General features: G+C 42.5%; 1 protein-coding gene across 4 annotated transcripts in view; it reads left to right on the forward strand.

The window, feature by feature from the left end:
* Nucleotides 1-22,677, forward strand: part of prkg1b (protein kinase cGMP-dependent 1b) — a 609,599-nt gene that overhangs the window by 325,561 nt on the left and 261,361 nt on the right. The gene's annotated exons all lie outside the window — the stretch shown is intronic.

Consider the following 22,677-nt stretch of genomic DNA (forward strand, 5'->3'; position numbering starts at 1 on the left):
CCAGCGGGACTTCCAGATTCAGGACGTCCGCACGCACATAGGTACATCCGTGGGAAACTCAGGAGCCGGCTTCCAAACCCACTCTGCATTTCTGCCATTCTCGCAGCCCCCCCACCCCCACCAACGCACCCGCAATAGATGTTTAAAATTGAGCCCCATGTATTCCTTGGAAAACAATTGATAAAGTTACAGTTTTCAACTGGGTAAGGATGCCATTATTTTTGCTGCAGCCCTGAGCTACCCTATAAAGCAACTTACATTTATGTTGTCTTTCATCTAATGATATGTCCCAAGATGCTTTACAGGGGGGAGGGGGAAACAGATGACTTGTGCAGAAAGTAGGACAAGAGTTAGGGGAGGGGGTTATTGAAGGCATGGTCAGTGAGGTAGCTTTGATGGAGACTTTGGAAGGTGGGAAGGCGGGTACGATGGGAATAAGGAGTAGCAAGAGAATGTCAGAGTGCAGTGACATGGGGGCTGAGGGCTCTGGCATTGGTGAAGGAGGCAGCGACTTGCAGTTGACCAGAGTCGAAGGGGGTGATTTCAAACCCCAAGAATGGGTAGGTTGGGGGCGGGTGGGAGTTGAAAATAGTTGTTTTTTGCGTCACAACCGCAACCCGGCTTTTTTTCCGGATTTAACGTCGGTGCGTAAAAGTACAAGCTTCCCACTGGGAATGCAAGGTCCGAAAATTTTGCGGTTGCAACACAAAAAAACAACTATTTTCAACTCCCACCCGTCCCCAACTCATTCGTTCTTGTGGTTTAAAATCACCCCCAAAGAGTGGAAGATACAAACTGGGATAGAGGGCTAGAGAAAATTATAGAGCTAGGGTAGAGCAAGGCCTTGGAGCTACTTAAAGATGATGAGGATTTTGAAGTCTTGTACCTAATTTGCTTTGTAAATCATAATATAATCTTTCTCTAATCAAATGCCTGCATTAAAAAGCTAGTGGCCTTCTGGCAGTGTCACAGAGGGAAGCAATTACCCATTGCTACTTTATTCCACTAACAGTTATACCAATAAAAAAGGGATTAAACACTTTGGATTATAATATATCATCATGATCAACAAGAAACTGTTAACTGATCTCTGTTGCTCTGAAAATATGAATTATGGTCTTGCCAAAGCAATTTCTTTATTCCATTGGCAGTGCATCTATGGAAAAATATTTTTGGTTGCTGTTTATTATGAAAGTTTGACCAAACTGTGTTGTAAACACAGTGCAAACTTTCAATCGGAACGGGATGAAGTGTATCAACAGAACAGAATGAAGACTTGAAGACTGTTGTAAATAACTAGTGTCAATGGGAGCCAGACCATGTCTTACGTAAGGGGCTGGAACATGATCTCTGTGCTTCTATGGAAGGTATGCGGCTACAGTAAACACTCCCAATAGTGTCCACATGGCATCTTTAAGAATTATTTTAAGAATGTTTTCTTCTCTCTGACAATGCGTCAATCGCTTCCGCACTGGCACTGGCCGTTCAAAGGTTGCATTGCGGGAATGGGGTTACAGTTACAGTAACTCAGTGACGTGCGTTCAGCCGCAAACGATGGACCATTTGCTCCGCCCCACCTCAGTCCTGTCGTGTTACTGGCCTTGCCAAATACCATGCTAATGCCAAGGCATGTATGGCAGGGAAGAGGGTGAAAATACAATATGAAGACGACCCCTAAGAAGGAAATGGCAGTAGTAGAAAATTCATTTCTTTGCAGGTGTCCTCTGGAATCCAATTACACACCTCAAAGATGTGCTAAATTCTTAGTATTTTTCACTGCTGAATAGGTAGTTTGATAACCGTGTGAACACAATCTGAGGGAATGAAGCTCAGTCCTTGATAGAGTCACACAGCTGTACGTGATAACACTAATCCTAAATCGGCAGTACTGTAATCTGTCTTCACTCTGTAAATTCTATTAAGTAGATGGTGGAAGATTGGCATACAACCTCTGTGTACCACGCTATACCATATCAGGTGTCAGAAATAGCTATGTCATTAAAATTGGATGAGATTTTCCTGCTCCTGCAATGCAGTCACAAATGATTCAAGTGGGGATTTGCTAATGCCACTTTGTGTAACGAGGGAGTCACAGTAATACAGCACAGCTTCACACCCATTTTCTGTTTTGTTTATACCGTCTGATGCAATTTTTCTTTTCCCTTTTAATTTTATCAATCATAATTTGTCCTTCACAAATATGACTACATTATTGACCCACTCTTGTTTTTTGAAGATTCATGAATTGCTCTGCCACAGGACAGAAACAAATTGATTTGTTTTATGTCTCCCTTTCCTAAATTAACCTTCAAAGACTAAATGCAAAGTGCACAGCACCTGTATTAAAGCTACGCTTGGAAAACATTTCCCTCTAGGAATTGAAGGCCCAGAAAAGCTAACATAATACAGACTTCCTGGTGCCTTTGGTCTAGGGAACTGACAGAAAGTTTATCCAACAACATGACTCAGAGTCGAGTGGAAGTGATCCAAAGAACACAAGGGATAGTAGATGTTGTATTTTTCATAATTATGTGCATAAATTACCAAGTGACATGGACAACTGTTTATTGTAAGCAATGCCATAGCGGTAATAATTCAGAATTTTAGATGTGTTTGCTTCACGACAGCGCTCCCCTTGTAATTGTCTTTATTTATTTGTTGAATGTTGATACAGTGACACCTACATCAAGAACATCTTGAATGAGAAGCCATTTATAATCATCATTTTCATAGGAGTACAAAGAAATGCTCTGGGGAGATGGGGAGGTGGTTATTGCTTCGTGTATTCTTTAGCTGTGACAAATTGCCGGTTGTTTTTATAATATGCTTTTGGGAGATGGAAGACGCGAATGTAAAAGTAATATGCATGTGATATAGTTCAATCCTGTCCTTACAGCTATTTTATTGCTTGTGTGTGACGCTTGTCATCATTTTTAAAATGTTCCAACTCTTAAAGACAAAAATTGTTATGAGATTGCTGATGAATTATTCACAATTTCCATCTCTTCTCAATAATGCAGAGTGCTCTGTAGTCCTCTGTTGAAGATGGTGACTTACGCAGAGTATGATTCCATGGGTACTGGTAGCCCTCCAGTGTGTGAGCAAAGCCAGTGAGTGTCAGCACATTCTTTGCAGTAGGTGGGTAGGTGGGACACATCATGGCCAAGCATCAATTGACATCCCCACACATATTCCAGCAGGGACCACTGCATAGTGGTCAGGAGTAGATACTCTGGTTAATGTCCCCTAGAGCCACAAAGGCTAACCTTAGATTCCTGCAGCTATCCTGCCTGAGGTGGACTAACTCAGAACAGACCAGGAATTGAACCTGTACCCTTCCTGGCCTATATGGCTTCAATTTGAATCTATTAGTAATATGGTAACATTAGGAACAGGCACAGGCCATTCAACCTCTCGGGCCTGCTCCGTCATTCAATTAGATCATGACTGATCTGCATCTCAACTCCATTTACTCGCCTTTGCTCCATATCCCTTGTGGTACAACCTAAGAAAAATCTATCGATCTCAATCTTACCAGTTTATTGTTTAGCTTGCTTACATCCTGCTGATATATTAAAAGTCTTTTGGTACTCCATCTATGGTTGTATCTAATATCAGCTGATTCTTCAGCAATAATTGCTTAACCTCAGCTGTTTTTTTTTGCTTTATAATTTTGAAGCACTGAATCCTGGAATCTGAATCGGAATTCTGTCAAAATGCAGTCTTTCCAAAAAAAAAAATCCCAATTCAAACAGTTTGAATTCCGAACAGGCTGTCTGCCAGTTCTAGTGGATGTGGCTGTTATTAGATAGCTGTCTAACTTAGGTTTGTGCTGCTTTTTACCCAATAAACCTAACAACTTGAACTCTTCACTCTAGTTAAGTAAAAAGGGTGGGCCTCTTTGTATTTATTAATTCTTATTGAATTCTTCATGCGTACCATTTAATTTGAACTAACGTTAAGAAACAATCTGGTTTTTATTGGCTTTATTTATCTCACAGTTCTGTGTAACATGGAAGGTTGATGCACTTACACTCCCAGGGACTCTCTTCAACGGATAATGAAAGAAAGTACTTGCATTAATATAGCTCCTAGCACAACCTCAGAATGTCCCGAAGCGCTTTACGGCCAATGAAGTACTTTTTGAAGTCGCTGTTGTAATGTAGAGAAATGTGACAGCCAATCTGCGCACAACAAGAGCCCACAAACAGCAAAGAAATAAACAACCAGGTAATCTGTTTTTAGTGACACTGGTTGAGGGATAGATATTGGCCTGGACTCCAATATTTAATGAAGTAACCAGCTACTCAAAGCTCCTGCTGTACTTTTTGCATGTAGCAAATGATTAATTGGGACCCCAAAATCATTTAGGCCATTATTTGCCAGATTTTGGCTTTATAGCGACAGATATAAATGAAGGACAGACTGAGTGATGATGTGCTACATCGTATACTGTATGTGGATCAAATTAAAGTTTTAATTTCACAAGCAAGTGAGAACGCTACACTCTAGTGGTTGGGTAATCTTCTTATGCAGTTTACTACGATAAATTTTACATCATTTTTTGCATGAAAAAAATTGAATTATCTAGTAATTCGAATTAAGCATTGCAGATGAAATTCAAATGAACAGATAATTTGAATTAAGCGACTTTGAATTAAGAGTGCACTGTACTCAAAATCAGCTAAAGTTCCAAGTACAAACATTATTAATGATATTTTTAAGAGTAAATTATGTCTGAATTTAGCATGAGCTGTTATGAATAATCATATTTAAAATCTCCATTTCACAGATTTACAGAACTGCTGATAATTTTTTAAAAATTTAATTATTAAATGAGGCTCATGAGGTGAAATTGGCCATACTGAGAAATTAATTATTCTTTATTTTTCAATCAGTTGCAATCTCAATGAGTCTTCCTAGGTCAGTTATGGCCCGAAGAGAAGAAATATTGTAAAGCATGCCCTTCGCTACAGTTTTGCTGTTATCTGAATTGTTTTTCACATTTTCAGCTGAAGAATCTGACGTTGAAATAATGAGGCAGATTCGGCTGTGAATGCTTACTTTTCTCAATATACCGAGAGCCTGTGACCTTTAAGTCATTGGATTGCCAACAGAGAGTTTGTTTACTGAATTGAACACCTAAAATGCCAAAGATCACTGTGATAGTTCACTCTGCTGCCTTAGTGTTTGTTTTAGAGTTCACTTATTATAGTTTTGGATTAAATATTCATCAATTGTGCCAAAACCATTGAATTCGCCACCATGCAAATGCATACGTTAAGTTGTGGGTGCCAACTGTAACAGATTCAGAGGTGACACCAATTGGTAATCAATGTCTCATTTATTAATAATCAAATCAAACATGTGAAGGTATTAAAAATTTAGACAACAAAGATCAAAGACTATTATCCCATTTGATCTCTGGTCAGAGGCCCTAATTAAGTTGGTGATGTGGTCGTTTCAAGTTTTCCCACAGTGAAGTAGTCTTCTGATAGTCAGGTGTTCTTCTAATTGCGGTGTCCTCTTCAGACAGCTAAGTGTTCTTTCGACAGCTGGTGGTCTTCGCTGATCCCTCTGCCCTGAGCTTTTTATGCCCTCCTGGCAGGAAACTTACACCATATATGGAACAACACTCATAAGACCCTTATGGATTAACAAAGTTGTTTTTCAAAAAATTCAAGGTGGTCAGCTTGTTTTTAACATTACTCACCTAACCACGAGACCCTTTTGCAAGGTCGTTTTTCAAAAAAAACAAGATGGTCAGTTTGTTTTAACATTACTCATTTAACCACAAGACTCTTTTCAAGGTAGTTTTTTAAGGAGGCCAATTTGTGTGACCGCTTTCGTCTTGCTATCTAGTCATGATCCTGATCTTATTGCTATCTTTGGATTATTGTTCCGCTTTTTGGGATATTGTTCCTCTATTATCACATAGTTGCCTTGCCTAGCAATAAGGGTGACAAGGGTCAGTCACTCGTCAAAGGTTAACAGTTTACAATTCAGCAAAATAAGCCACACACTCAGCAAAATATGCAGCACAGCCTGCAGAGCATGATGGTTAGTAGTATTTTTTTAAAAATGTCAATTTTTCCCTCTTTCTAATATTCTTACACAACCGGTACCTAATAGGCTGAGGCTCTCACTGGAGATGCTGAGATATCAATGTTCCTCATCACCGACAAATGATACACCCACACTGAAGTGTTGTACAATTGATGATTGCACTTTTTTCTCCACTTCCATTTTTTATTTCTCGCTCTGCTTGGTTCCAACTACATCTTTTCCCAGTTGAGAAGATGAACAGGAGATAAAAGCCCCAAATTTTCCTGCCTGATTTTGGGGTAGGGTAAATGGGCAGTGGGCATGGAAGATGGGCAGTAGTTCCACCTGTCTGATTGTTTGGAAGAAGAGGGATGCCAGGCAGGTCAGGCTGCCTGAGAGATGCTCTGTGTCCACCCGCTGGCACACTCATACCAGCATCTGTAGACAACACACCTCATTAAGGCAGAGAAGGACTCAGACACACAAGTGTATAATACCTTGAGTCAGTGATATAATGCTTCAGTAAATTTACTGTTTTGACTGCAATAAGACTGTGGCAGACATCAGAAACAGCACTCTAGGTCTTGGAGGATGCTACCTATATATATATAAGAATTTGTTGACTGATGGCTTGGCGCCTTTACAGTTAGCAGAATTGTAGCAGGATCAATAACAAATTTCAGGTATTGTCTTTATTCCTGAAGCTGCCAGCAGTAACTTCTGGCAGACTGCCTGAGGTATAATTTAAAACAACAACATATTTATGCAGTGCCTTTGACATAGTAAAACGTCCCAAGGCATTTCACAGGAAGGTAATCAGACAAAAATTGACACAGAGCCAAAGAGGAAGACATCAGGACAGGTGACCAAAAACTTGGTCAAAGAGGCATAGAGGTAGGTTTTCAGGAGGGTCTTAAAGGCGGAGAGGTTTAGGGAGGGAATTCCAGAGCTTAAGGCCTAGACAGCTGAAGGCACGGCAGCCAATGGTGGGGTGAAGGAAGTTGGGGATGCACAAGAGGCCAGAATTGGAGGAACACAAATTTCTCGTAGGTTGTAGGGCTGGAGGATGTTACAGAGATAGGGAGGGGCAAGGCCATGGAGGGATTTCAACACAAGAATAAGAATCTTAAATCAGTCCCATTCACATATTGTCAATCAAGACCACTAAGTATAAATTTGCTGTATTGCAGGATACTTGCCTTTCAAGAAACATCACAAAAATATACCACATAAAAAATATTTTTGTTTAATACATCCATTTCTTTATTTCCCCCCATTTCTAAAGGTGCCGATTCATGCTGGGATGTGGTTTTAGGGTCATCAGACACACTATGGTAACTGGCTCAAATTGTCATCTTCAAGTGTGAACCTAGAAAGTGACTGTTAGCAGGCTATTCAAATGCAGGGGGCATCACAGCTGAGCCTGGTTGTGCCACTCACTCGACTGGCACACTTTCCAGCTCATTAACTGGTTAATGGCCAGGATGGGAACCCAGGCTGATTTTTCTCTTTCATAGGCCACATCATTTAAATGAATGGAAGGAGAATCAGGCGGACTCTGTTATGGATGTGTGATCCTCCCCGCCCAATTTTTCTCTCTGTCTTCTGCCCGGACGATACTTTACGGTCAGGGAGTGGTGACCAAGGTCTAACCCTTCCATTTTAATTCAGTCAAATATTTAGAGATGCCACATCTCTCCTTAAAGAAATGAAGCAAGATAATCCTTTTCATTGCACCGGGGGGACAATTAGTTCCCGAGCAGAGTTAAGTGGAAATGGGAGTCGCCCACAACTCTGCTCCGGCGCATCCCCGAGTTCAGGTGGCTGCACCTGGAGTAGCGATGTCATGAGGTGAGAGAGGACCACTGCCTCACTTGCCTCTCTCTGCACCTGTGGGACACCCATACAGAGGGCTATCCGAAGGAACCTGGTGGTGGGTCTTGCACCGGGACCCTCGCTGGACCAGAGGGTATGTGGATAGTAGCAGCCGGATGGCCCCAATACTGGTGGCCAGGAGTGTAACTGCAGCCTCTTTCTCCTGATCTCTTCCCCCCCCCCCCTCCCCCCCAACCTCCCCCTCACAGGGACAGACCGGCAAAATGGAGTGCATCTCTCCCCTCACAGTTGCAGCACACCTCTGGAGCCCAATGCAGGCCTGGAGAGGAACACCAGCCCTATGATCCTGAACCCTTCTGAACAGCCACAAATTCTTTCGTGTCAATGTGTAGAATATATCAATCCAAAGAAACATTTGGAACTTTTTCAACCAGCCTGGTGGTATTTTCTGCAAAATTAATTTATGTGTAAGTTAAAATTCTAAATTGGAAGGATGAATCAACACATGGTTTTCTTTAATACCTCCTTATGGTTGGGATCAAGGTGATATTGTGTAGCTGAGTATTCCATGAGTTAAAGAACGCCATGTACACAGAAAAATAGAAATACAGAACCTTATGCTGCCTTTTCAACCAGCAGTTAGAAACTGAAGAATTTTCTATTCACACATTGCAACCTAATCTAACTTTTGAAATAAGTTATAATTATGATTAACTTTAAATATTGGCATACCAAATCCTATTACCAAGTTAGGCAATGGGGACTTATGCCTCATTTCTTATTTACCTTAGTTGTATGGCACGTTTACAGACTTGGTTATTTATGACTCCTCTCGCAAATAATTTCAAAGAAAAACAGAATTTCTCTTCATGAAAAATGGGATTTTTGCACAGTGGAAAATTCCTTCCCACTTCACTCTTTGGTCACTCTTCACTCTTTCACATATTGGAGTGTACAACTTAGTGTGTTTGGGACTTTGGGAATTGCAACAACACACTGATCAAATTCTAGTGATGTTGTTAATGTTCAGATTCAACTCCTTCCTGATATTCATGTTTTTTAATTTGGGTCTTACTGGTTTCATGTGCCACTCTGTCTTTCGGATGAGACATTAAACCAATGCCCCTTCAGGTAAATTTCAAACGACTCTTTCTCTAAAGAATATAGAGGTGGAACCAACACTGTTTTCAGGTTTTGCTCTATCGCCATTTAGATTCTTGTACTCGTGCAAACTATTGGAAAGCTGGGCATTTTCTGGTCATTGGGCATTTCAGATGATTCAGAGACACTGACTGGACTTGGACTATGCATTATTTCGATGTGAACAGCTTGTTTGACTAGTTGAAGTGGTTTGCTGCAAAATCAGTGCATATCTGAGTTTCATTAAAATACTGGATTCGTTGATGCAATGAAAATCATTTAGTTCACACACAAAACATTCGGAGCGTTTTATACAGAAAATCACAGTAAGGTCCACAGGGCTTCTATCAGTTTCCAATTTCATTCATTTACTGTAATTTAAGCATCCTGTACTTAATATTTGGGGAAAGATTTTTAAGATAAAATTATTGGAGCAGGAGAATAGAACAGAAGGAAGAAACTTATACTGTTTATGTTAAGGTTCAGTGTTGTTATGACACCCATTTTTTGTTGAGATATGCCGTTGGGACAGTCTGAGCTGTTTCCGAGTCAAAAGGTCATAGGTTTGAGCCCCACTCCAGAGACTTGAGCATAAAAACTAAGCTGACACTCTAGTGCAGTACTGAGGTGTCAACTTTCGGACGAGACGTTAAACCGAGGCCCCGTCTGCCCTCTCAGGTGGACGTAAAAGATCCCACGGCACTATTTTGAAGAAGAGCAGGGAAGTTCTCCCCGTTGTCCTGGCCAATATTTATCTCTCAGCCAACATCACTAAAAACGGATTATCTGCTCATTATCACATTGCTGTTTGTGGGATTTTGCTGTGCGCAAATTGGTGGCGTGTGTCCTACATTACAATAGTGAAAAAATACTGAATTGGCTGTAAAACGCTCTGGAAAGTCCTGAGGTCATGAAAGGTGCTATTTAAATGGAAGTCTTTCTTTCTTTCTTTAATGCTAGATGCAATTCTATTAGGACCACAACATTCGAGGCTTCAACAGTCCTGTTGAGGTTTCCGTATAATTCTATTGGCTGTATGTAATATTGTGTGGACTACATCATCAAAATCAAAATTCTACAGAGAAGACAATTTTTCATTTTGGTAGAAAGATACCACAAATTAAAAAGTGTAGTTTTAAGTAGCTCGATGTTCTGGTACGTTGGCATGTCAAGCTGATGAATTGTACAGTTGTAGGACACAAGTTCACTCATGTGATTGGCTACATGATGACCTCCTACTGACCTCAGCCTTGCTGTCCACCGGGTCAGTGAGTTTTCCCACACAGAGGAACACACTGGTAGGATGACTCAGCAAATGGTTAGGATCACAGGAACATTGAGCAGCCGAGTATTTCTTGCCATGCCCCAACTGTAGGATTTGCACAATAAGAAGGTATTTTAACTTCCAAGCGGCTACCCGCCCAATACCTGTGGTGGGAGACCCCGTTCATTAACATTCATCTGGTGAGCTGCATGTCGCCAACAGGCATCCCGCCGCAGCTCGCTGGCTCCGGGCTACCTATCACTATCTATCTACCTACCTACCTCTGTCTACCTACCTACCTCTGTCTATCTACCTACCTTTATCTATCTACCTACCAATATTTATCTATCTATCTATCTCTGTCTATCTATTTACCTATATCTATCTATCTACCTACATCTATCTATCTACATCTATCTATCTATCTATCTATCTCTGCTATCTACCTTTCTTTGTCTATCTGTCTACCTATCTCTATCTATCTACCTATCTCTATCTATCCACCTATCTCTGTCTATCTACCCACCTACCTATCTCTATCTCTATCTATCTACCTGTCTCTGTCTATCTACCTATCTATATCTATCCCTGACTAAATCTACCTTTCTCTGTCTATCTACCTACCTATCCCTATTTACCTATATCTATCTATCACCCTACCTATCTCTGTCTATCTACCTACCTATATCTACCTATCTATCTATCTACCTACCTATCTCTATCTATCTCTGCCTCTGTCCATCTATAAGCAAATGACTTTAGCACTTCTGCTTTACCAAAAGATAATGATCAAAAATGTTCATAGTATCATGGTAGGTACAACACAGGAAGAGGCCATTCGACACATGGTGCCTTTGCTGGATCTTTAAAAGAGCTATCCAATTAGTCCCATTCCCCTGCTCCTTCCCCATAGCCATGTAAACAGCCATAGACCACTACTCTGTGCTTTCTGTCCCTTAGCCAATTTTGTATCCATGCTGCCACTGTCCCTTTAATCCCATTGGCTTTAATTTTGCTAACAAGTCTATTATGTGGTAGTTTATCAAATGCCTTTTGAAAATCCATATACACAACGTTAACTGCACTACTCTCATCAGCCCTCTCTGCTTTTTCATCAAAGAACTCAATCAGGTTAGTTAAACACAATTTTCCTTTATCAAATCCGTGCTGACTTTCATTTATTAGCCCATACCTTTCCAAGTGCCAATTAATTTTGTCCTAAATTATTGTCTCTCAAAGTTTCCCCACCACTGACGTTAGGCTGATTGGCCTGTAATTGCTGGGTTTATCCCTCTCTCCTTTTTTGAACAGGGATTAACATTTCCAATTCTCCAGTCCTCCGGCACCGTCCCCATATCTAAGGACGATTGGAAGATTGTGGTCAAAGCCTCTGCAATTTCCACCCTTAATTCCCTCAGTAACCTAGGATACATCCCATCTGTTGTATTACTATTGTCAATGATTAGAACGCCTAACTTGGACACTAAAGGGCCAATTTTCCAAATCCCACTGCCGGTGTGGAGCCTCAGCCACCAGCTGTAAATATCAGGGAATTGTAGACAGCCCAGCTGTGATTTCCTGATATGTGTGGCCGCTGAGCCAAGCTCTGTGCTGGTGGTGCCCACTTGTGAAATTACCTCCAAAATATCTGTTCCTCAGCTGCCTCTAGCCAATAGTTTTAAAGCACTGAATATTACAACAAATGCAGCAACTGAGTTAGAGCAGTGAGTGTACAGAAATTTCCCTACGTGACATTTGAAATGATGTGACAATTCAATAGAGCATACTTCCTCTTTAAGTAGGCTTTACTAAAGAATTGTTTGGTACATTTAGTGTGGCCATTGTATTTATACATTTAATAACATAGCTCAAACTGAAATGGGAATGGTAGTTTGAATGCCATTGCATAGATGAAACCTTTATATTAGGGTTTAGAATTACAGCATTAGTGCCTTCCTGATGCTACGAAGAGTTACCAGCATGTTGCCAGGCAACCACAACAACTTATCACTAAAGTACCCTGAAGAAGAAAGATTCAATCAGATGATTCCAGTCAACCAGCTTTGCAAAATACGTTTAGCCTTAGACTCCAATTGCTGAGTGAGCAGAGCCAGATAAGGACTGAGGGGCTTTATTTATCTGTCACAACTCTTGAAATATATTTTATAAAAGACACTATCATGCTGAGCGTGATAGGAAGGAAAACGCATAACACAGAAACTACATCTGTTATTAATGCAATAGAAAATTGTAAAATATGTTATATGTAAATGCGATGTAAAGAGGCTGCTGCAGTCCTTAAACAATTACCCACTCCTACCATGTTCATCTAAGGTGTACTGAATCCAATAACTTCTATACAATGGAGAATGGGAACAGGATGAACAACAAAAAAAAAATAGTTATTTGTCATGATAAACATAGTGTAATCAGATCATGAGGAATAATGAATATCCACCTGTTTATTTATTCAACAGTTTTAAAGCACAGAATATTACAACAAATGCAGCAACTGAGTTAAAGCAGTAAGTGTACAGAAATTTCCACCTGGGTTAAGCTTATCCCAAAGATAAAGGTCAAGTGCCTATCAGTATGGAGACTGTCTCGTTTAACATACACATCTGTGGCAGTGAATTAACACAGCTGTTGCTAGCGCTCCTGCTTGTGTCCCAGCCGTCCTTCCAATAATTTTAATAAGTCTCCACTTATACGCAGCGCCTTTTTCTTATTGCATACTCCAATGAGAGAGAGTGCACTTCAGTTATTTGTGGTCGCCTGCATGGTTTTAGTATTCCAGTCACCCAGCATCCACATAATTGAGATTTAGGCCCTAATGACATAGAGGTGATGGGAAACTTTTATTTTTCTTGCACTCACTGATGCATTTCTCTGAATCTTGATTCATGAAATCAAAACACGTGGCATTATTCTGAGCAAAACACCGTATAAATCTATTATGCTTAGCAATTAGGCAATGTGCAGTTCAACTCAAAAAGTGGCAAATGGGTTATGCAGTGGAGATGTGAGTTAGCAGAGAGTCCCTTCCCTGTAGCAGCACCCTGCTGTGCCTCCTCCTAGTAAACTGGCACTGTTCCGTACAGTAGCTCCTGGACCCTTAGTCATGGAGGAGGAAGAAAAGACACTTAACCAAAGAGCAAGAAGATAACTAACAGAGGTCCAAAGCAGAAAATTGATAGTACAGTCATGGATTTGAGTTACACTGCATGGAGCACTGAGCCTAGACAGTGTAAGATGAGCTTTTGAAGGGGTCTTACACCATTTGGCTTTAGCGTTGTCTGGAGTCAGACTGAGATCTGAGGCACGATTTTAAAAGGGAAAAATGGGTGAGTTCGGGGTGGGGGGGCATTCAAAATCGTAACCATTTCGGACCCGCCCCCAACCCGTCTACTTCTGGTTTTCACCGGGGTGGGCAACCAACCCACTTCCAGAAGGCAGTTGGTGATTAAAACTTTTCAAGGAGGCTTTGGGCCTCCATTTTTCTACACTTTCCGATTTCAACCCCAGGAGTCCGGGATTCCCGGGCCTTCTCTTTTACGCCTCGTGAAAGGAGGTGAGAAGGTCCGAGACTAACATGTAGGTGCCTTTCTGGCACAGCTTGTGGGCCTGAAGGTGCAGGAGTGCTTCCTCCAGGCTCAACAAGCCTACCTGCAGTGACTCCCCAACGATCGCAGAACCCCCCCCCTCCAACGATCTCCAACCCCCCCCACGATTACGGACCCCGCCATGATCCCCGACTCCCACCCTCAACGATCGGAGACCCCCACCCCCGAACCCCAACTACCCGCAAACGATCGTGGACCCCTGAGATGACCCCCGATCCCATCAGCCCTCAGTGACTGATTCCCAATCCCTCCCCCCATGACTGACTCCCCCCATAACCCCTGTGCCAACCCGTGCCCCCCATGCCGCCCCCTGTCCCCCCCCAAATCCATACAAACAAGGACTTACCTGAACACGTCCTCTCCCTGGCTGGTCTCCCGTCTGACTGAGACCAGACTGTCAATCAGGCCGGTCAGCTGGACGGCAAACCGACAAAAAAAAAGACATCCTTATGTCAAAATCGCACGGACGTCCGGGAAAACCGTACTTACGGGTTTCCCATCCGCAGTTTGCCCCCCCCCCCCGTTCCCTTCCCGGCTTGGGGTCAAAATCTGCCTCTGGTTCCAGAGTTGGACTGATCATTTTGTTTCCATGTGGACCAGAAACTGCTTTGTACGAACTCAAAAGTGACAGTAATTGCAGCTTGACATTCATCCCAAAGTACTTCTCATCACTCTGCCTGTTCCTTACAGTTTTTGTTTCTCTTTTTTGGTTTCCTACTTTGCTGATTTTTGGTTCTGTATTTTCCTTTTCCCCGTGTGATTACTTTTTAATTTCAGCCTTCTTAAATCTTTGACTTTGTCTAAATTGCTTCTTAATTCTGTTAACTTTTTTCCTCCTCTAACTTCTCATCAGTCCTGCGGGTTCTATTTTCTTTTGATTCTGTGACTTAATTGTCTTCTTGTCTTGTGCACCTTCCAGTGTATCATTCAAGTCACATCATTCAAGTTATGGTCCAAGAGAATCATACAGCACAGAAAGGTCACAAGTGTACCGTGGGCCTCGATAACACTGCGAAACAAGGCCTAAGAAAAGAGTGGGGGTTTTGGGAAGAGAGAAAAATGCACAGCCGGGCCTGGTAAGAGGGAGAGGGGCGTTCACAAGTTTAGGAAGGATCCTGAAGAGAGATGAAGGCGAGGTACAGGAGGAGATCCAAAAATGGTAGAGGGGGAGGAAGAACTAAGAGAGGAGAAAATTACAAAATAACAGTGTCTCATTTTTCTTGAGGGATGTGTTTGGTTCTACTTTTATGAATAGGAAATTTTTGACAGGTAGTGAAATTTAGTGTGGGTGTGAGTGTGATTGGTTGGACATGTCCATTATGTAACCGATGCAAGCCTAGTTCGGCCAATGATATTAGTCTGTTCCTACTAATCACATAATAATTCCTGATGACATAGATGAACTTGGTGAGTGTTTCAATTCAATTCATTTTACTGAGCTTTTTCAAAGTAAGAAGCCGATAGATCATCCCTATATTACTGTTGTTGAGCACAAAGAAGTCAATTAAGGCTTCATGCCGACTTCTAATTGCCTGCCATGGCCCAATTTGCAAGATATGCAAAGTCACCTAGTCAGGAGCTCCGTGTCAAATTATTCTTCAGTGACAGCTTTGTTTTACACTCTATAGAGATTTTTTTCAGTTGGAGATTTTCTTGTCGAATCAAGTCAACATAATCCTGTATTGCGACCCCTTAGCGACATCACTGGGAAGCAGAAGGTCAGCTACCTCATATACAAGGATGATGGCTGCCACTACCTCTCCACCTCCTTCATTGATCCCAGTGCTGTTGTCTCACTCTCTCTCAATTGCATGTCTGACATTAAGACCTGAATTTAGCTGAAACTTCCTGTCAGCAAAATGAAAGCTGTCCTCTCAGCTCCAACAAGCAGCTACACTTGCAGTCAACTATTTCAGAACCTTGAACGCTTCACTGGAGTGTTAGAAGCAAGGCGATTAATCTGTTTAAAACATGGCACACACCCGGCGATGACTGGGAATTTAATTGATCTGTAAATTGACAGATCTCATTATCAACAATCATGTGACACGTATGTTCCGCCTTGTATCACAGCATTATGGAACGGCTATTGGTTTAAATACAGTAACCTACATTTACATAGCACGTTTCACGGGGAGAATAACATCACAGTGTGCTTTACAGGTCAGAGAAAATAAAATGGTGCAGTTTTGTGGAGGAACCTTGTCAACAGAATTATTCACATGATGCATGGACTTTTTAAAACAATAAGCAAGCTGACTGTCATTGGTGAGTAAGTGCTGATTATTCCTGATCCTTACTGTTCCCAGTACTTTTCCCTGTACTACAGATGTATCATTAAAGAGACACACTTCCATTTTAAGTGTACCTCAAAAAGAAACTGTTTATTTCACACTATCAATGGTAATCAAGATGAGTCAGCTTGCCGTTACTTTAGTTAAACAGGCTTAATAAAGAACTGTCAAGCCAAATATTACCTTCTAAAAATTATTATTAGGGTCCATTACCATACTTGCAACCAGCACGTACAAATGCATTTTGCACCCAGCTTCTTCTACAATGTATCTACCCCATGAATCCACATGGAAGCTTTGTGTGTTTCTTAAAATAACAGCTAATACTACAAAACAATAACTTGCATTTATATAGCGCCTTTAATGTAGTGAAATGTCCCAAGGCACTTCACATGAGTAATTATCAAACAAACATTGACACGAGCCACATAAGGAGATATTAGGACAGGTGACCAAAAGCTTGGTCAAAGAGATAGGTTTTAAGGAGGATCTTAAAGGAGGAGAGAGAGGTGGAGAGGTTAAGGGAGGGAATTCCAGACCTTAGGGCTGAGGCAGCTGAAGGCACGGCCGCCAATGGTGGAGCGATTAAAATCGGGGATGCGCAAGAGGCCAGAATTGGAGTAGTGCGGAGATCTCGGAGGGTTGTCGGGCTCTGATGGAACTTAGGGCAGAAACCAGGCCATGATTGGCAGTAAACAGTGCATGCAGTGAAGCTGAGTGGGAAGGGGGATCATGCCTGGATGAACCCCGTCCTAGGAGAGCAGGCCTGGGGTGAATGGACCATGTTAAATAGGGAGTAGAGCCTGGGGTGAATCCGGCCCGGGGAGGAGGGAACGGGGACCATGGACAAGAAGGGGTTGTATTCTAACCAGGAAATTTCTTTTTGCATTGCTCTTCCCCTGGGCTGTTGGACATGTGGCTGGATGTCTTCCTCTGAGATGAAGGCTTCAAATCACATTCCAGGAGGAAGGAGCATTTATAATTCAGTTTAAAATTGAATTGAATTCAGTTTTAAAAATCTGGATATAAAAAGCTGGTACCAGGAAAAGTAAGGAATCTTACAACACCAGGTTATAGTCCAACTGTTTTATTTGAAAATCACAAGCTTTCAGAGGCTTTCTCCTTCGTCAGGTGAAGTGTGGGATTCCTTGAACGTTACCGCATTTATAGTCAGAGAACAATACCAGGTATTGTTCCCTGACTATAAATGCGGTAAGAGCTGAATTTTTAGAACAACAAGAGCTGAATTTTTAGAACATAGCTATTTCAATTAAGGCCAACAAGTTTCCGTGTAATAATGAACTGATAGGATCAAAAGATCACTTGGAAACTAAATCATTTCACTCATGCTGATCTCTTTAGTTCATCCTTATAATGCTTGTCAGACATAGATCAAAATGTAAACTATCCTGACTGGCTAAGAATCTGCTTTTCTAAAGCCAAATCTGCTATATATTTTCCAGATTTTGCATGGATTTGAGTATTTGGATAAATTCTGACTCTAGGTTTCGATTTGGGCAATTGGGCAAATTATTCAAATTTGTATCCAAGATCCTGTCCTGTTAGGAATGTGTGAAGCCTGTAAGGAAATTGGGTCATAGAACCTGAATCACAAAGAAAATCACCCCAGTAAATATAGCAGACCATCGGGAAAGTTGGACACCTTCTGAATCATCGGGCAATTAGAATGCCAAAGCCATTAAAATCTGATGATCTGGAATTTTAATTGGATGTACTTGTACCAGCTATTAAAGGTTCATAGTTGCTAGGTAACACAATTTCAACTGGGGGGATAGGTTGCCCCTATCCAGCTGCCTTCACCACAAAACCATACAGCAAGATGGAGAAGCACAAACATTCCCATCTATGCCTGACTGGCATCAAAAAGATGAACTAAATAGATCAGCATGAATGAAATGATTTAGTTTCCGAGTGATCTTTTGACTCTTATCCGTTCATTATTACAAGGGAACTTTTTGGCCTTAATTTAAATAGTTCTGTTCTAAAAACATCTAGCGTATTACAATGTGCATATAATAGTAACTTGGTCCACTTTTGGTGTACACTGCTATTTAAGTAGAGACCATTCTGAATCCAACCGAAATATGGGTATATGCCAAGAAATCCAAATGAGTCCAGCTACAAACCAGAATATACTTTGCAGTTTAACCCTACTGGCCCTATTAGAGATGTCTTTTTTTGTATTTTTAGTGACGCTTGTCTAAGCTTTCACACTGTTGTAGTGAGTCATCCATGTATATGCCTAATAAGAGCCAGCAGAGCTAACTACATGAATGACATTTCACGTCAACTGAAAATCAAGTCTGAACTTCACAGGAATATCATTTTCATAAAGGTCAAAATGATACGTGAATAAACGGCACCATGGATTAACAGTGGCACAGGGTGCATCATGCAGTCAGTAGAGCTTACTTTGTAGACTACAAATGCATTGTTACTGTATCCAGCCCAGCTACATGCAATAATTGTGACAAGAATATATATATTACATTAAGCCAACTTATTAAGATGTATCCATAACTGTATATGGCCAAGTAAAAAAATAGACTTAATGTCCACAGTTTGTGTATTTTGTTATTATCCGGTTTTCAATTTACTTTTTTTTGATTCTGCTTGTGGTGAATTCCTCTATTTTCTCCCTGCGTCCCCGTAATATTCCAGGGTCATGCACCACTCACAGCCAAGGGGTGCGTGACCTGGAATATTAAAGGGGTGCCAGGAGAACGTTGCTAGTTGGTAGGACCTATGCAACAGCCATCTGAGGGTTAGCAGCTCTCTGCTTTCTTTCCCCCTTCCCTCACGGGGAAGCAGCCTGATTCCATTTGGTGGGGCCCCACAAGAGGTAAGGTAGGAGTAACCGAATGACGACATTAACAGAATGTACAAACTCAAACAACAGGACGCAAGTAAGGAGGGAAAAAAGAATCATTTATAATCATCAAATAACTGATAATTTTAGGAGGGTGTAAAGAAGAATAAACAAATAAATAAAGTACTTCTTTCTTAAGCAAATATTGCAAATGCTCCATAGGAGGTAAGGCAAAAATATATATATATTTTACAATGCAGATAACTGGGAATAAGCGACTTTTGTGGAGGGAAGAACAAAGTTATTTGCATCTTAGGCAATTTTTGTAAATTTATAGATAAGTAGTAAAAAATAATTCAAAGTCAAAGTATAAAGAGAGGGTAAGCCCACTCAAGGATGAAGGAGGAAGTGTGGTGAATGAAGGAATGGTGGAGATATTAAATAAAGATTTTGCATTGGCTTTCACAAATGATGGTGGAAGTTGGCCTACTGGAGGAGAATAATGGAACAATTGCTAGAGATAACTGGAGAAAAGGAATTGGTTCTGAAATAAATTAGCAGAACTCAAGGTGGATAAGTCACTGGGCCTAATGGGATGTACTTTAAGCTGCTGAGAAAGAAAGAAAGACTTGCATTTATCTGATGCCTTTCATGATCTCAGGACATCCCAAAGCGCTTTGCAACCAATGAAGTACTTTTGAAGTGTAGTCACTGTTGTAATGTAGGAAACACAGCAGCCAATTTGCACACAGCAAAGTCCCACAAACAGCAAGGTGATAAATGGCCAGATAATCTGTTTTTAGTGATGTTGGTTGAGGGATAAATATTGGTCAGGTCACTGGGGGCAACTCCCCTGCACTTCTTCAAATAGTGCCATGGGATCTTTTACATTCACCTGAGAGGGTAGGTGACGTCTCATCCAAAAGATGGCACCTCCGACAATGCAGCACTCCCTCTGTAACTGCACTGGAGTGTCAGCCTATATTATGTGCTCAAATCTCTGGAGTGGGGTTTGAGTCCACAACCTTCTGACTCAGAGGCGAGAGTGCTACCACTGAGCCGTTGCTGCCACCTGAAATGGCCATTGCATATTGTGTTTTGGGATTGGAGAACATCCAATTTAACATTTTTGCTCAAGAGGTGATAGAAGGATAAAACAATAACTATAGAACAGTTAGACAATTGTGTGATCAAATCCTTAGAATCCACAATTTGAGGTGAAATTAGTGAGCATGTAGAAATGTATGAGTTAATCAAGGCTAGCCGTACAGAATTGTTAAACATAAGCCATGCTTGACAAATTTTATAGAGTTGTGTTTTGATGAAGTGGCCAATGGGATAGATAAAGGAAATGCAATAGATGTAATATATATGGATTTTCAGAAGGCATTCAATAAGGTACTGAATAGGAGGCTTTTTAGAAAAAATCAGACATATGGGGCTCAATTTTCGAAGTGAAAAATGGGTGGGTTGGGGGCGGGGGACGTTGAAAATTGCCATCATTTCAGACACGCGCCCAACCTGCCTCCAACCCGCCCATTTCCGGTTTTCACCAGGGCGGGAAGAGGAGCGGGCGACCAACCCGCTCCCAGGAGGGAGTTCGGGCCTTAAAACCTTTCAAGGAGGCTTCTGGTTTCCACTTTTGTGGACTTCCCGATTTCAACCCCGGGGGCCAGGATTCCTGGGCCTTTTGTCGTACGCCTCATGAACGGAGGCGAGAAGGCCCAAGACTAACAGGTAGGTGCCTCGAAAGGCACAGCTTGTGGGCCCAACAAGCCTACTTGCACCGACCCCCCCCAACAATCGCAGACACCCGACCCCTGATTGCGGACCCCCTCAAATTGCAGACACCCGACCCCTGATTGCGCACCTCGATTAAATTGCAGACCCCCAATCCTGATCCTGCCCCCCCCCCCCCCCCCCGACTCCGATCCTCACCCCTGACCCCCGATCCTCCCCCCCAACTCCAATGCTCTGACCCCTTATCCTCCCCCTCAACATTCGCGGACCCCTGTGATGAACCCCCGATCCTGACAACCCCCCTGTGATTGACCCCCGATCCCATCCCCCATAACTCATGACCCCGTGCCAACCAATGCCCACCCATGCCCCTGTGCCCACCAATGCCCCATGCCCTCCCATGCCTTGTGCCCACTCCCCCCCCCCCCCCCCATGCATACAAACAAAGACTTACCTGCAGATTTACCTGAAGACATCCTCTCCCTGGCTGTTCTCCCAGCCTGACACATCAAAATTATAAGGACGTCCGGGAAACCCGTACTAATGGGTTTCCCAACTTAAATTTACCCCCGCCCCCCTCTTCCCAGCTCGATTTTAAGATTGAGCCCATAGTATGAGAAAATATAATAGCATGGGTAGGAAGTTGGTTAATGGACAGGAAACAAAGAGTTAGGTTACATTTTTATTGGAGAAAAGATGTTGTGGTGTACCACTGGGGTCAGTGCTGGGTCCAATTTTGTACTTGATATGTATAGATGATTTGGACTTGGGTATAAGGAACACAATCTCGAAATTAGTCAATGACACAAAAGTAAAAGGTTTGGCAAAGAATGAGGAGGACTGTAAAAGACTTCAGGTGGTTTTCGACAAGTTAGTGGAATGGGCAGGCAGGTGGCAGGTGCAATTTAATGTGGGCAAGTTTGAGATAATGGGCATGATTTTGACTCTGAGCCGGGAAGGGGGCGGCGTCAAATTGCGAATGGAAAACCTGGAAGTACGGGTTTTCCGGACATCCTTACGATTTTGACATAAGGATGTCGTTTATTTTTTGTCGGTTTGCTGTCCAATTGGCCGGCCTGATTGACAGGCTGGTCTCAGAGGACAGGAGAACAGCCAGGGAGAGGACGTCTTAGGTAAGTCTTCAGGTAAGTCTTTGTTTGTATGGATTGGGGGAGGGGGGAACATGGAGGCCATGGGTGTGCATGGGTGGGCAGGGGCATGAGTGGGCACGGGGGCCACGGGGGGGGAGTCAGTCATGGGGGGAGGGATCGGGGGTCGGTCACCCAGGGTGTTGTCGGGATCGGGGGTCATCATGGGGGTCTGATTGTTGGGGGGGCGTCGGGGATCATAGCGGCGGTCCACGATCATTGAGGAGGTCAGAGATCGTGGAGGGGTTCCGCGATCGTTGGGAGGTCGCTGCAGGTAGGCTTGTTGGGCCTGGGGGAAGCACTCCTGCTCCTTGGGCCCATAAGCCTGTTAGTCGCGGGCCTTCTCACCTCCTTTCACATGGCGAGAAAGAGAAGGCCCGGGAATCCCAGCCCCAGGGGGTTGAAATCAGAAACTCAGCAAAAATGGAGGCCCGCAGCCCCTTTGAAAGGTTTTAATCACCAACTCGCCTCCTGGGAGCGGGTTGGTCACCCGCCCCTTGTCCCGCCCTGGTGAAAACTGGAAATGGCTGGGTTGGGGGCGGGTCCGAAATGGTTGTGATTTTGAATGCCCCCCCCCTCCCCAACCCACCCGTATTTCCCTTTTAAAATCGTGCCCAATATATTTTGGGGAGAAAAGCAAGGAATGGGAGTATACACTCGATGGAAAGACACTGAAGAGTGTGAATGAACAGAGAGACCTCGGGATTCAAATACATAATACCTTGAAGGTGTGAGTACAGGTAGATGAAGGCATGAA

This window comes from Heptranchias perlo, chromosome 21 (assembly GCF_035084215.1).
Source record: "Heptranchias perlo isolate sHepPer1 chromosome 21, sHepPer1.hap1, whole genome shotgun sequence".
In the NCBI taxonomy this organism is placed as follows: domain Eukaryota; kingdom Metazoa; phylum Chordata; class Chondrichthyes; order Hexanchiformes; family Hexanchidae; genus Heptranchias; species Heptranchias perlo.